Here is a 16,193-nt window from a genome sequence, read left to right as displayed (position 1 = left end):
ACCAAGAATTGAATCAGGATCCTCTTGGTTCATGGGTCGATGCTCAACCACTGAGCCACACCAGTCGGGCAGGGCAAACTTCTAATTACTGAACATCTGATCTTCAGGTCATCCTCTGAATGACCTTCCTCTCCTGTGAAGCCCTCAGGTGCCTTACCTCATTCTCAGCTCAGAATGTCATACATACCTCATTTTCTCTTTCCTATATGTGGCGTCTTTAACTCTTATGTATGGGATTTCCATATTTACATATGTAATTAAATTTGGTTATTCTCTCTTGCGAATCTATTCTGTCTCATATAGATTTAATTATTTGAGTAGCTGAGAAACCTAGGAGGGTAGAGAAAAGTTTCTTCCTCCCCACAACAGTATATTGTGTAATTGTTCTACTTTATTATTAGTTATTGTCATTAATCTCTTAACTGTGACTAATTTATGAATTAAACGTCATCATAGGTTAATATGTATAGAAAAAACATATATAGGTTTGGTACTATCTATGGTTTCAGGCTTCCCCTGGGAGCGTTCCTGAATGTATCTCCCATGGATAAGGAGGCTTATTGCATGACTTTCTGGAAATTTCCAATAGAGCAATTATGTCCTAAGGAACAGAGGCTAATAGTGATGTTCATGATACTACATTTTCATTTTCACCTATTTAGATTTAACCTCCACTTAGTAAGTCCCATTTCTAAAACAGTTCATTTCAACCTAAGTATTTCTTGGAGGAAAACTCAGATTTAGGGCCTCTACCCTGTATAAAATGACAGAATTAATGGATGTTCAGTCTTAATGTTCACATTATAGTATTTTACTCTTCATTGAGGAAGATGAAATAAATGTTACCAGTGGGGTGTCCTCTGCATCCCCACCTGTTACTGATGGAAGTGAGCTTCTTGGGATGCCCCAGAAATAAAAATTTCCTGAGGTCCCCATGGGAGAATGAGGTATTGTGGAAAGCTTTATTGATGAGTTGACATTAAGGACCTTCCCTTCCAAGATCCCATCTCCCTCTGTCCCTCATAATAAAAGTCCCATTTTGTCTTCAGCAGAACTAAGATTAAAGTCACTACCCAGAGTTTCTGCTCCATATTAAGGTCCAGTCCAGTCCAGCATTGGGCTAGGTTAGCTTGTGTTCCCAGCTGCAGTCCATTGCATGTGACTTCTAGGGCCACAAGACTATGGAGGTGCACAGTGAGTGTGGGTCACAGAGTAAGCGAGAAACAGGAGTGAAAAGTGAGAAGAGAGAGAGAGGGAGGGAGAGAGAGGAAGAGAGAGAAGGAGGGAGAGAGAGAGAGATTTTTGTTGAACTCTGGGGATTTTAACTAGGAACTTATCCAGTGAATTTTTCAGGATTTCATGTGCTTGCAGTGGCTCCACCCCCTCTAGACAATTATGTTTTTCCCAGATTAGACTGATAGGCAAGCACCTTCCCTGTGTCACCCTGGCTTCACTGTGCATGTGTCCATTTTCCCCTTAATTGGACCCCTTCCCCCAGTGATCTGCAGAGACTAGACCACCCGTGGGCAAACTATGGCCCATGGGCCGGATCCGGCCCGTTTGAAATGAATAAAACTAAAAAAAAAAAGACCATACCCTTTTATGTAATGATGTTTACTTTGAATTTATATTAGTTCACACAAACACTCCATCCATGCCTTTGTTCCGGCCCTCCCATCCAGTTTAAGAACCCATTGTGGCCCTCGAGTCAAAAAGTTTGCTCACCCCTGGACTAGACCGATGGCTCCCTAGGGAGTGTGAAATTGCAGCTTCCTGGTGAAGTTGCCTAGATGACCATACTTATAACGTCTGGGCTCTCCTTTGCTCCTTTATTATTAGTATTAGCTAGCTAGTTACGACAGTAACAATGACTCTGCTTTGGAATTTTCTTTTTTTTCAGACTACAGATGTAAACCTTAATTGCAGCACAGTTATGAGAACAGAATTTTCCATTTGCTTTGCTAGAGACCCCTCCTCACAGTTTGAAATTTGGGACACAGGAATTTTCTGTTTCATTTTATTTTATTTTATTTATTTATTTATTTATTTATTACCCCCAAGGGAGCATTTGACTTTCATTTGAAATTCTAATTGATGGGGGGCGGGGGAACAGAAAAAGTGATAGAATATTTAAAATAATAGCCCTAACTGGTTTGGCTCAATGGATAGAGTGTTGGCCTGTGGACTCAAGGGTCCTGGGTTCGATTCTGGTCAAGGGCACATGGCAGGAGGCAGCCAATCAATGATTCTCTCTCATCATTGTTGTTTCTATCTCTCTCCTTCTCCTTTCTTCTCTGAAATCAATAAAATTATATTAAATAATAATAATAACAACATAAAAAGACCCAGATGAAATTAGACTCAAAATCTCAAAAGTGAGTTTGTACTTCTGTATTTAGAAGAATTGGTACAGCTAATATAATCCTTTTTTAAAAAAATTGCTTGTTTTGTTAATCCTCACCCGAGGATATTTTTCCATTGATTTTTAGGGAGAGTGGAAGAGAAAGGGAAAGACAGAGAGAAACATCGATGTGAGAGAAACACATTGATTGGTTGCCTCCAACCAGGGACAGGGCCTGGGCCTGAGGAGCCTGCAACCAAGGTACGTGCCCCTGACCACAATTGAACCTGGGACCCTTTTGATCCACAGGCCAACACTCTATCCACTGAGCCAAACCGGCCAGGCCTTTTTGGGGGTTTGTTTTAATTTCTGACATAGAGGATTGGTTTAACATAAATAGAATAATTTTATTGATGTATTCTAAAAGAATATAGAGAATGTTGAAAGATGAAATTTGACTGAGTAAATTTGAAGAATTAATTGACTTTAATCAAGTGATTCATGAATCCTGCAGCATCCCATCAGGCCATTAGAAGGGCTCTCTGAGGGTTGTACAAAATAGAAGATTTTTATGGGAAGAAAGATGGGGCTAGGGAGCTATTGACAAAAGAAAAGAAAGGATTATTTTCTGGCAGACATCTTTTGTTTGGGGATAGAGATTTTGGAGGACTTTCATTATGAAGATTGCCTCTTATTTTTATGGGATATAGAACTTTTCTGTTTTTTTGACCCAGGAATTCTATACTGGTTGATTAAGATTACATTTCTGGGAGAGGTTGAAGCTGTAATTAAATCAGGTGTTAAATCATAGGCTTTTATAGGAGTGATACCATTTGGACCTATGTTTTTCTTTTCTTCAACAAGAGGATATTATCATATTGAAGCAATAGATTGTAAATGCTCTGCATATAAACTCCCTTGTTTTCTTGCTATGGGCAAGGAAATTATGGAAATCAAGCATGAATGGCATTTTAGCTATGGACTTCCTGATTTTTCAGTGTTATTGTTGAATATTTTATCTCTCAATTTGACTATAAGAAAATTTCTTGATTTGGGTATTCTCTTCTTTCTTAGGATTGACAGTGATGGCTTGCACCTGAGACCCTGCCCCTGCTTTTAGTTAGAGTACTCATCATCAGTCCCTGAAACACATTCACATTCTTTAAAAAAAATTTTTTTAATTGATTTAAGAGAGTAAGGGTGAGAGGGAGAGAAAGAAACATCAATGATGAGAGAATCATTGATTGGCTGCCTCCTACATGCCCCCCATTGGGGATTGAACCCATAACCCAGGCATATACCCTGACCAAGAATTGAACTGTGACCTTCTGATTCATAGGTTGATGCTCAACCACTAAGCCATGTTGCCTGGGCACGTTCACATTCTTGGTGGCTGTAGTTTGGAGTCTTCTTTGTGTTTGGTACCTTTGTCATACTCTTCCACCCACTGCACTGGCCAGTGTCTCTGCGCGAGCTCTGCAGGAAGGAACATGCTCACTGTAGCACCTCTGGTATTCTTTTGCTCGCCAGTGGCTGTGTTCTTCTTGGGCTAGTCCCTGCAGCTGCAGGATACCTGGAGGCAGTTTCTGATTGGCAATGAAGGACTTCAGCCAGATTGGATTGTTATAGGCAGAATGAAATATTTATTTTTCCCTTTGAGAAAGTAAATGGAGATGCTGCTTAACCAACTAATATTTTAATGTTGCTGGTATGAGATACTGTGGTTAAATCAGGAAGGTGTAAAGTACATTTTTACCCGCTCCCAAAAAAACTGCGTTAAATTGCTTTAGATACATTATCTCATTCATTAAATCTTCTCAGCAACCTTATCAGTTAAATCACTACTTCACAAATTAGGAAACTAAAACCTAGACAGTCTCACAGCTCAAAAGTGGTAGAGTTTTTATTTAGATTTGAATTTAAGTTTGTATGATTTCAAAGCCCGTGTTCACTAATCACTGGGGATAGGAACTAGGGAATAGATTAGGCATGTACACACACATAGAATCTAATCATGAGGAAACATCAGACAAACCCAAACTGGCATTCTCTAAAGTAACTAGCTTATAAAGTAACTTTGCTTTTGGGCATTATCAAGAGCTTTCTTTCCCTTTACTCCACCTATTCCTGTTTACACTTGGCTTGGCCAGAGAGTAGATGTGGGCTGTAAAGATTTAAACTCACAATTTAATGTATTTATCTTTTTTGTATCCCAAAAGTTCTTATGAATGCTGATGTGATTTTTCTCAAGTTGAATAATTTGGTGTTCTTGGGTTAGATAACAAGGTAGAATTAGGAATTCCTTCTGATTATTAATGGAAAGAATCCCCAGTTTAAGCAAAGTATTTTGGTTCTGCGACTATGATGTGGGTTAATGGGAGAAGAGTCTCATTCAGGGAGTTCCACACATTAGTCTGTAGAACAACAAAGGGAAAGTTTGCCTCCACCTCTCCTGGTGATGGGGAAAATATATATATATAACTGAATCCTCCTTATCTCTCTCTCCCCCCACCCCCCAATACACAGAAAGAGAGAAGGAATAAAAGGTCTATCTTGCCTCAGAATAAGAAATTAGTCTCTTTATGATATGCTTCTCTGCCTGGATCGCATGCACATATTAACTTAGTTGTGATGCCATCTCATTACATTTAAAGCTGAAAATCTTTCTATGCAACGAAGGTATAATTTTTGCCTATCCAGATGTTTATATAGGATACTTTAGATTGACTTGGGGTAATCATACTATTAGCACTCAGCTTTTCTTTGAGTCTTGTTAAAGTTAACTGAATCCTAGAATAACTTTCACATGTGGGTACTCCGTGACTATGATGATGTTTATGTTACATATGACTATGAATCAGGATTATGAAATGGGTAAGGGCTCAAACTCGAGTGAGACAAGCCTGGGTTTAAAACTGGCTCTGCCACTTACCACCTGTGTGGCCTTACACAAGTTGATCATCCTTCTTCACTTTCGTTATCTGTAAAGTGGCATAAAATTATCCTCACCAACATGAAGTGATGCATGTAAACTACTTAGAGTAATGCTTGGCATCTTTAATGTGTTCAATAAATCTTTGCCATTGTTAGTTATCATTGCTATTAATACTACCATTATTGTAATTTCTATATTCCTCTGAATTTGCTTATGCCTTCAGATTTGTTACACTTTTCCCACAATCTCTCCTTCTCCTGTCTTCCAGACTGACTTTTTAAAAATTGTGGCATGTCATTTTCCCCCAGGGTCTGGAGATGATCCTTGCATCCCCTTCAAACTTTTCTATTTCCTCCACTGCTTCCAAATTCTATTGACTCAATGGTGGCCAAAATAAGAAAGGCTATTTCTTCTTCAGTTAGGACCTGACTACCTGCTCCATATTTTGCAAATGCCTGAACTTTTAATCTCTAGTTTCTAGATTTTGTGGGCTCTCTTCCTATATAAATTGGATCAGCAGTATATAAAAATCCATTGCATTATCTGACAGTCTTCTTGCCAAATATAGCTAAAAAGATCTGCCTTAGGTCAAATTGAAAAGGGCTGTCACTTCTACAGTTGTTTAAAGGAACTTATCCCTGACTTGGACTCTTTATAGTTCACAGAGCTGTTCTAAGGATCAAGCGAGGTCATGCATGTGAGTACTTTAACTACGAAGCACGGCATTATTGTGAGGAATTAGTATTGAATGTGAACAAAGGCTCAGCAACTTAAGTGATACTGGAATTCAATCCCCTATAGTAAAGATGCAATCTACTCTCTTCTGCCTCCCCCAGAAGTTTATTGTAAGTTATTTGAGCTAGAGAGGCTAGAGACTAACTTCATGCAATAACTACAAATCCTTTCTCCTTCCCTCATTCCCATATTCTATCACAAAATGGTGTGCCAGACCCTGACTCAGTCTTCAGGGCTGGATGTTGGGACATAGCATGGCAGCAAGGTGCATAAGAGGCTCTGAGAGTGAAGGTTATGAGAGATTTCTTTTTTAACCATTTTCCAGTCCTTTTCCTGGCAGCTTTATTTTGGTAGCCCCCATAGATTAAATGACATTTCAAAATCAAGTTCGGTTATATGTCTTCTGCGAAATTGGACTGGCATACCTGAGCAATCCTCAGATAGTTTTGTACATGTCTGTTTTCTTGTTTTTTGGACTATTAGAAATTCTTTTCTGTATAATATGAACAGCAAGCCTAGAATCATGTGTGAGATCGTCATCGTCATCGTTGTCGTCCTCGTTGTCGTCATCATCATCATCATCATCTGCGAATACTTACCAAATGCTTGACAGACTGTCCTCCAAGCATTGGGGGTTGTATGGACTGAATTGTGTCCTTTGCAAATTCATATATTAAAGTCCCAACCCCTAGTATTACCTCAGAATGGAACTATATTTGAAATTTGTTGGAAACACAACAAAATTAGGCTGCTTTCCCCATAACCTCAGAAAAAAATCATTAAAAACCACCCCCCTCCCCCAAATTAGTGTTTTTTTGAATTTGAAAGTGCTACCCTTGGTCATTTCCACCATTGCCTTCTTTATCTATTTGTTTCCTCCAGAGAAGGGCCAAGGGAAATGCTGCTTTCTCACTACACCTATTTCTGCTTAATTATGCTGTCATTATTGACTTGAAAGAAACCACATCAAGAAAGCTGAGAACTGCCGAAACCGGTTTGGTTCAGTGGATAGAGCGTCGGCCTGTGGACTCAAAGGTCCCAGGTTCGATTCCGGTCAAGGGCACGTACCTGGGTTGCGGGCACATCCCCAGTAGGAGATGTGCAGGAGGCGGCTCATCTATGTTTCTCTCTCATCGATGTTTCTGACTCTCTATCTCTCTCCCTTCCTCTCTGTAAAAAATCAATAAAATATATTTTTTAAAAAAAGAAAGCTGAGAACTGAGAGATGGTGCTGTTGGCAGAGCAAGTTGGTGATCTCTCTTGTTGGAGAAAATCTGCAATCCCAGAATTGGTTTGATTAGTACTGCTTCTGTCTTCCTCCTCTGCCAAGGAGTTTACCATTCATTGCTGACTCCTGTCTTTTTATTGGATATGCTAAGATATTTCCTCCATGGTAATCTGTAGATTATCAAGAACCCCTTAGAAAGGGGATGCTATTGCATACTTTGTTCCTGCCTGACCAATGGTATTGCCTAAACAAGGAACTCTGGATGAGTTTTGCTCTTTCCCCCATTTTCTCTATTTCTGTCATGCAAATATATTTTAGTTTGTTTGTCAAAGTTGTTTGCAAATGAGTTTCCTCTGGAATATACCTCATCAGGAATGAGGAGGGGCCCCAGTTTGAAAATTAGCAACACACTTTTTTTAAAAGTGCTAGAGTTTTGTCATTTGGTTTCTCTAAGATTTAAGTGAAATTTATCCCTCCTTCAGTGTGATTTGCCTTTTCGGCTGTTTAGCAGTTGCTCCTCTGGTTCTTTGTCCATTTTCACATGGAAACTAGATCTACTCAGCCAAAAGCTAGTATGATTTCCTGTGGATCCAACCAGAGCACCTAAAAATAGTTTTCTACCCAAATATTTTTAGCCAACGTTTTTCAAAATACATAAATCTTAATAGCTAAACATTAAACCCTGCTGAAAATTGAAAAAGTTGGAAAATGAATTGGAGCACAATGTTTTGAAAAACATAGGAAACAGCCAATTGTTGAGCATTTTGTGTTTATATAACTTGGCTCCATTTCTTTTCTTTTGTAGGGTGTTTCTAAATACCTTTGTAAATGCTTAACTCCTGGTGTTTATGTAAATCAACATAAAATCAGGCATTTTTAATTTGTTGCCATTCTACTCTGTTACATGTACTACACTAATTATGTTTGAAACTGTCCAAATTCAGAGGCAGATGTGAATAGTTAGCAGGCAGTAGGTTAAATCAAAGAGCTTGGAATTCTGGCCTTTACATAATTGGAACTAATCTGTGGGTCTTTCTCTCTCTCTTTCTCTCTCTTTTTTTCTCCTAGTGTTAAAATGAATATTGATGGTCCTCTACCTTTCATTATCCACTGGCCTGTAATGGGGATCAGAGTATATATCAGGTTGTTTTGAAATCTTGGGCGGGGGGAGAGAAGAATAGTGATGGTCTTGGTTTAGCAGTACATCATTCATTACACAAAAGAACCACTTATTCTTGCAAAATCAAACTATTTTCTCCCCTTCAGAAACAAGTCAGGGTTGCTTGGGCCAAAATTCATGTTCCTTTTAACCACACATTGGCAGTACAGGCATGTATATTTTTCTTCTAAGTCATGGCTCTAGCTTTTTTTCCAGCTAAGAAACCTAAACCAAAAGAATCTCAGGGTCCTGTTCTTGGCATACTCTTACTTTCTGTCTTAGAAATTCAAACAACTTGAGTGGACCGTGTTCTTTAATCTTATTGCCTTGTTGGCTCACAGGTCCCGAGTCTGCAGATAAAAATGAAAGCACAGCAGCAGAAGAGTATGTTTGTGTGTGTGTGGTTGTAAATTCAACCAATTATCTTGCTAATGCTCCCTTTGTAAGATTCCCTAGGTTTTCCTGGTGCCTGGCAATTTCTTTGATCAGGTGATTTGAAAGGCATGGAGAGTATGGGTCAGGGATCTGAGTTACTTAATATACTTCGCCTGTGGATCTGTGCATCTGATATGGGTTATGGGGTCAGGGAAAGGGTTTGCCTTTGGTACTTTCCTAGTTCTTTTATATTTTTGCCCCACTTATACTTTTTATGGTAGTACCATGTATTTTAAGACAGGCTACTTGGGTTCATTCTTCCTGGTAGAAAATAAGTCTCTTGATTTAAGTAACAGAAAGGTGTTAATAACTTTTTGTAATACTTCTCCTGAGAGTATTTATGTTTTAAAGATGTCTAGGTTGAGAACAGTAGTCCTTGTTACTAAAGGAAAAGAGATATTTGGATTAAGAAGTCCTTTTTTTTTTAATCCTCACCTGAAGATATTTTTCCATTGATGTTTAGAGAGAGTGGAAGGGAGGGAGGAGGGGGGGGGGAGAGAGAGAGAAACATCGATGTGAGAGAGACATATCGATTGGCTGCCTCCCGCACACCCCTCCACCCCCACCAGGGCCAGGGATCAAGCCTGCAAACGAGATAAGTGCTCTTGACTGGGAATCAAATCCAAGACCCATCGGTCTGAGTGACGGCAGTCTAACCACTGAGCAAACCATCTATGGCCTGGGCATTGCCTTTTCATTTATTAGAGTGAATTCTCTTAGTCCCAATTGTTCTTAGAACATTATGGACACCTATTGAGTTTTGGGGTGAGTCCTTTTAATTGACTTGCTCAATCATCAGTGGGATGATTTGCTTTATCATTTACAGTACATTTTTCCCCTGTTAAAATATTGGATTACCCTGCACTTTACACAGTAGATGTATGATTTGTCAGCTATTATATTTGAAATGAGGATTTCCTTAGGATAAAAATGGCCTAGTAAGAACCATTGGTTATAATATGTATTGTTAAAAATTTTTGTTGAAAGATTTTTAAAAAGATTATAAATCATAAGTTTTCTCTTTTGAAATATTGTTTTAAATTAAAAAAAATTTTATTGATTTCAGAGAGGAAGAAGGAGGGAGAGAGAGATAGAAATGTCAATGATGAGAATAATTGATCGGCTGCCTTCTGCATGTCCCACACTGGGGATCAAGCCCTGACTGGAATCAAACTGTGACCTCCTGATTCATCACCAACGCGGCTTAGGGGAGGACGGGGGCTGGAGATGTCGCAGGAGGACAGGCAGCTGTATGACCGCCTGACCTACCGCCACCTCTACCTCCCGCCTAGCGACCTCATCAGGCTAGGACCCTTCCAAGGCAAATCCGACGGCTTCGGCCTAATGATTGCCATGCTCAGCTTCCATAGGAAGTATGCCAAGGTCACGAAGATCACGGGAGACATAATCTGGACGTTAGAGGTCCATCTCATGCGCCGTATCCATCTGCCAGATGGCGAGACCTTCCGCAAATTCAAGGAGCTCTCCCGCGTGGTCCAAGAGATTGAGGAGCAGGTGATCTGCGAGCAGAAGCAGCAGCAGCAGCAGGAAAAGAGAACTGAGGAAAGCGAGGGCCATGGCTGGCAGAGCCCTGTGCAGCCCAGCGTCGGGGAGTCCTGGGCTGCACCTTCGGAGGAGCAGCCTGTTCCGTTTGTTCTACCTGTAGGTGTGCACTCAGGAGGCCAGAACTACCCCAGCTCCTCATGTTGTGCTGACCCCCAAATTCCTTGTTACAAATTGAACATGAACGTGATTTGCGATAGATAGATGATAGATAGATAGATAGATAGATGATAGATGATAGATAGATAGATGGATAGAAATATAAAGATACCGGGATAGCCCTGAGCTGCCTGGTGGTGTCCATGCTGCCGAGGCCCCAGCACAGAGTGGTGGTACAGATATCTATGGACCTGTCCCTGTTCATCAGTCTATGTTGTTCTCTATATTCCACAAATGAGTGAGATCACGTGGTATTCATTTTTCTCTGACTGGCTAATTTCACTTTGCATAATGCTCCCCAGTTCCACACATGCTGTTGCAAAGGGCAAGAATTCCTTCTTCTTCTTCTTCTTCTTCTTCTTCTTCTTCTTCTTCTTCTTCTTCTTCTTCTTTTTCTCCTTCTTCTTCTTCTTCTTCTTCTTCTTCTTCTTCTTTCTATTTTTCGCCACAAGGTAGTATTCCATTGAGTAGAAGATAAGAAGGCTCTGCTTCTGCTCATAGATAAGCATGACCAGCGAGGCTTAGGAGGAATTCTTCTAGAAGACATAGAGGAAGAACTGCTCAATTCCCAGAAAGCTGTCAAGGCTTTAGGGGACCAGATATTCTCTGTAAATCGTCCAGAAAAGAAGAAAATTCTTTTCTTCAATGATAAAAGCTGTCAATTTTCTGTGGACAAAGAGTTTCAGAAACTGTGGAGGAGTGTCACTGTGGATTCAATGGGTGAGGAGAAAACTGGAGAAGGCAGCGGAGATATTCAGAAGAATATCTGAAGCGACAGGGTACTTCTTCCATGCAGGAATCCAGACCAAAGAAAGTGGCCCCTATTCAGAGAAGGAAAAAGCCTGCCCACTACACAAAAAACGACGATTTAAGACCCATAGCGAACACATGGCTGGAGTGCTGAAGGATGACTCTGACATTGCTGCTAGTAAATAGTGAACAGTTTTGTAGTGTGAAGAGGTCACCACACACCAACAGAGGAGGCAAACCAGCTTGAGGAACTGGATTCAGGTCAGCTTCCTCCCCCCACATTCTTGGATTTGGGCGCCTGGAATGACACCTTCCATGTCATGCCAGACTGAAAAAACAAAAACAAAAAAAACACTCCTTAAAAAAAAAAAAAATAAAAACCTCCATGAAAAACTCATTGATCCGGCCTTTCAACTTTCTTAGGCTTCAGCAAGCCCAGATGGCCAAGCCCGGACTTGGTCTGTGGGCGGGGGCCTGACCATCCATCCATCCAGAGAGTGAGCAGGGTGGGGGGTGAGGGGTGGAGAGGCCCTACAAGAAGGCCAGAGCAGGACATAGTCTTTGTCTGTGGATTACAGAGATTGGGTTGACTGGGGCCTTGGCCTGGGCCAAAGATCCCGTCCTGCCCTCTGCTGGTCGAGAAGCGTCAATGCAAGCGCCCCCTCCTGCAGCCTCCTCTGGGGAAGGCAGAGCCAGGTGACTGGACTTCCCCAGTTCTGGTTAGACCCGAGGCGGGAAGGACATGCAGGGGGCTCTGTCTTCGAGAAGGCAGGGGCTGAAGGGTGCTCATGGATGCCGACGGACCAATCAAAGCCAGAAGTGTCCGTGGGTGACTGTGGATGTACATGCACACATGCACGCACGCGCACCCGCCCGCACACGCACGCACACACAAACACACACACACTCCCAAACGCACACCCACACCAACACACACCTAGTCCTCCTCCCCTCCCACACACATACACACACACGGGAGTACAAGGTCCGCTAACAAGATATCTGCTGAGTGGCGCACGCCTAGGAGATTTACTGTGGCTTTATTCCTTGTGGATTGTCCTGGGCCCACTGGAGCCTGTCTAAATAGGTATTGTCCCCTCTTCAACCCAGAAAATGGCGATGCCTCTCTGCAAGGCCTGGAGATGGAGCTCTGTGGCCTTCTTGGGCAGCTGTCCCATCTCCCAAGCCCTCCCCAAGCCCCAGAATCGCTTTGGCTGGCCAGTGGCACCCACTACTGGTCCTGGAGTGCCAATGCAAGCCTCCTCCCCACCCCCCACCCCCACCCCCTTCCTCAGCCTCCTTTGGAGAAGACACAGCCAGGTGTCTCGACATCCCAGGTATTTGTAAATCCCAGGGCTGGGGAAAGTTCCAGTCCTGGGGGCTGTCTGCATGAAGGCAGGTGTGTGTGTGTGTGTGTGTGTGTGTGTGTGTGTGTGTAGGGGGGTGTGGGGGGATAGGGTGTGACTGAGGACCCAGTGGATGTACCCAGAACACTATTTGTGGACCTGGACCCTTGAAACCCCGGAACTCTGAAAGCGTAAACGAGGGGAGTACTCCAGGGACAACAATGGAGGATTCATTTTCTCTTTGTTGTTGTTGTTGTTCTTGTTGCGGTTGTTTTTGCAATTGAATGTATTGGGGGAGACATTGGTTAATAAAATGAAATGGAATGCCATAGGATAAAATGGAAGGTGTAAATACATAGGAAGCTTTGCATTGTGGATGAAAAGGGGCCACATGCTCACCTAACCCACTCCCCGGAGGCCCGGCCTGGGCTTGCAAACTCAGACACCTAAAGTGATCACCCAGGATGTTCTGAAACTAAAAAGACTTTTAAAAGTAGAAAGCAGTGTATAGTGAGTGTGTAGTCACGCCCTAGGCCGGACATCTTCCCTGAGAGAGATCATCTTTGACCTTACTGGTATCTGAGCCTATTGTCTTTCTATGCCTCTAGGATCACATGTCTTTGGACTCGTGAATGCCACGGTAACAAGTCACTTTCCTTTTTTCCAGTGCCCTCAGGGTACAGCCCAGGGTCCCAGGGTAGAGACCACAAATTCCCTCGTGGCTAGATTTGTATTTTTTTTAAAGCAGGGACACATGAATAAACAAGTGGAAAATTAATTTCCTCTCCCTCTCCCACTCCCTGTCCCTGTCCCTCCCTTCTCCCTCTCCCTCTCCCTTCCAATCTGTTTTTAAACAACAACAGCAAAATGGCCTTAGCCGGTTTGGCTCAGTGGATAGAGTGTTAGCCTGTGGACCACGAAGCCTCCCGGGTTCGATTCTGGTCAAGGGCACATGCCTGGGTTGTGGGCTAGATCCCCAGTGTGGGGTGTGCAGGAGGCAGTTGACCAGTGATCCTCCCTCTGAGTGGATGTACTATCACTCTCTCCCTCTCCCTTCCTCTCTGAAATAAATAATGATATATTTTAAAACACACACACGCGCGCGCACACACACACACACGCACACATGCACAAACGCACACACACACAGACTCACACACACACACACACCAACGACACAAAGTTATTAATCCACTTCCATGTAGTAAAACGTACACTTGTGCAATGTTTTGTACTTGCATTTTGTGCTATCCAAACACGGAAGTTAAAATGCAGGATGTGGGGTGGCAGGGCGAGGGTTCAAGAAAGGGATTGACCTTTGCCGTTTCAAAATGGCGGCTGCCACCCTAACTGGTTTGGCTCAGTGGACAGAGCACCATCCTGCGGACTAAAGGGTCCCAGGTTCGATTCTGGTCAAGGGCATATACCTTGGTTGTGGGCACATTCCCAGTAGGAGGTGTGCGCGAGGCAGCTGGTTGAGGTTTCTCTATCTTTGAGGTTTCAAATTCTCTATCCCTCTTCCTTCCACTCTGGAAAAAAAATCAATAAAATATATTTAAAAAACAAAATGGCGGCTGTCAAGTTATGGGGCCAAAATGGCGGGAAGTATGCCAGGGTCACCCACATCATGGGACAGTGCATCAACACTAAGGTAGAGATCCACCTCATGGGCCGCATCCACCTGCCAGATGGTGAGATCTTCCGGGCAACTTCAACGAGCTCTCCAACGTGGTCCAGTAGATTGGCGAGCAGGTCATCTGGGAGCGGGAGCAGCAGCAGCAGCAGCAGCAGCAGCAGCAGCAAGAACACGGGACTGAGGAAAGCCAGGGCCATGGCTGGAAGGACCCTGCCCAGCCGAGCTTCGGGGAGTCCAGGGCTGCAGCTTGGAAGGAGCAGCCTGTTCCGTTTGTTCTGCCTGTGGGCCTGGGCTCAGGAGACCAGAATTACCCCCGAACCCGCAGGATGTGTTTCTATAGCTAGCGTAGAAACCAGTACTGTTAACTTCCCTACGTTCGTCTTCGCCAGGCGCCGCCCTGCAGTCTTCATCCTGTTCAATGAGAACCACTCCGGGTTCATCTGGCTGGAGGCAAAATACTTCATCCTGTTCGGCAGTGTCCAGAAATCCTTCCAGAGGTGGAGGCACCATCCCCGCAGGCCTTCCTGGAGATGCTCTTGAACATTCAGTCCCGGCCCCCTAGGAGGAGCAGCTTGCATGCACTTTGAAGATTTGATCTTCTGACCTGGTTTTAAAAAAAACCCAAATCAAAACCAAAACCAAAAACACTCCTTTTACAATTGGAAAATAAAAATAATAAACCTCCTTAAGAAAATCCTCCTTTAAAAAGAAATCTTAAAAAACAAACAAACAAACAAAAACAAAAAACCTCCTTAGAAATGACATCGATCCAGCCTCTGGGCGGGGGCTTGACCATCCCATCCATCCAGAGAGTGAGCATGGGGCCTGGGGAAGGGGGTGAAGAGCGGGGTGAGCCCGGGCGGGGCTTTCCCCGCCCTCTGCTGGTCGAAAAGCGCCCATGCAAGCCACCCTCCTGCAGCCAGAGCCTGGTGCCTGGACTTCACCTGAGTAGGGAAGGGCCAGCAAGGGGCATGCTAATATACAAAACCATACATATTTTATTCACATCAACTTCAGCCTCTGCCTCCCATGACCTCCAAGGCCAGCTTCCTTGGGTGTGTCTGCGTCTCTGGTCTACCAGCTTCTAGGCCCACCCCCCACACCCTCGCCCGGCCCATTCCCTTCGAGGAATGAATAGCAGGTTCAGCAGGACCTTTCCTTTGGGTACTTTGGCAGGGCCTAGCTTGGGGGCATGTGCGCCCAACTTGTGACTTCACAGCCCAGGGGGCGGCTGATTGGTCGAGCGGCTGATTTGGCTCCTCCCACCACGCTCTGGCTCTATAAAAGAAAGCAGGGTCCTTGGTGCGGGCATCTCAGCCCTAGGCTTGTTGTCTTGGTCGCCTTCGCAGACCTCCTTCTCCAAGGGAGCTTTCAGGGGAGACGTCTCGCCAAGACCTGGTCCCGGGACATAGAAGCCGCTGAAGCACCTGGCTAGAACCTGGCTAGGCTGCTGGTCAACTGACCGCCGTCTGCGTGTCATTTCTTCTTCGCCGACTCTGGCCTTCTCGCGGGGCCCGGGTCACCCCAAAACCACGGAGAGAGCCCCCGGGAGGTGCGGCCGCACTACGGACCCCAGACCCCACTGGCTCACTCGGACTTGTGACGTGTGGCCTCACCGCCGTGGACTGCACCGCCTGCTGGCCCTGAGCTTGAGCGAGGGGGACCCGGCCTTGGTGACGCGGTGCCCGTTGGCAGAGCTCCGGCCCGCCCTCCTGCACATGAAGTGATTCCGTGGTCTGGGACTGGATTGCATTTCTCACGCCCCTGCGTTCAACCCAAGGCCTTCGGTCCTTCGGTGTCTTGCGAGTGTTCTGTGTATGCCCATATTCTGCTCTTCAGTTCATAAGTATACGTATACTGAGCGTGTCCACGTCTCCTCGCCCAACCTGAGGAGTCCTTCAGCACC

The 16,193-nt window shown here is 44.0% G+C and overlaps 1 pseudogene; it reads left to right on the top strand.

Annotated features, from left to right (window-relative positions):
• Positions 1–10,060: 10,060 nt before the first annotated feature.
• Positions 10,061–11,491, top strand: LOC139000898 (F-box only protein 31-A-like; annotated as a pseudogene).
• Positions 11,492–16,193: the final 4,702 nt, after the last annotated feature.

The sequence above is a fragment of the Myotis yumanensis genome, unplaced genomic scaffold (assembly GCF_028538775.1).
Source record: "Myotis yumanensis isolate MYYU_CA2020_CCGP unplaced genomic scaffold, mMyoYum1.0.hap1 SCAF_41, whole genome shotgun sequence".
NCBI lineage: Eukaryota > Metazoa > Chordata > Mammalia > Chiroptera > Vespertilionidae > Myotis > Myotis yumanensis.
This window is presented reverse-complemented; position numbering and strand designations above follow the sequence as displayed.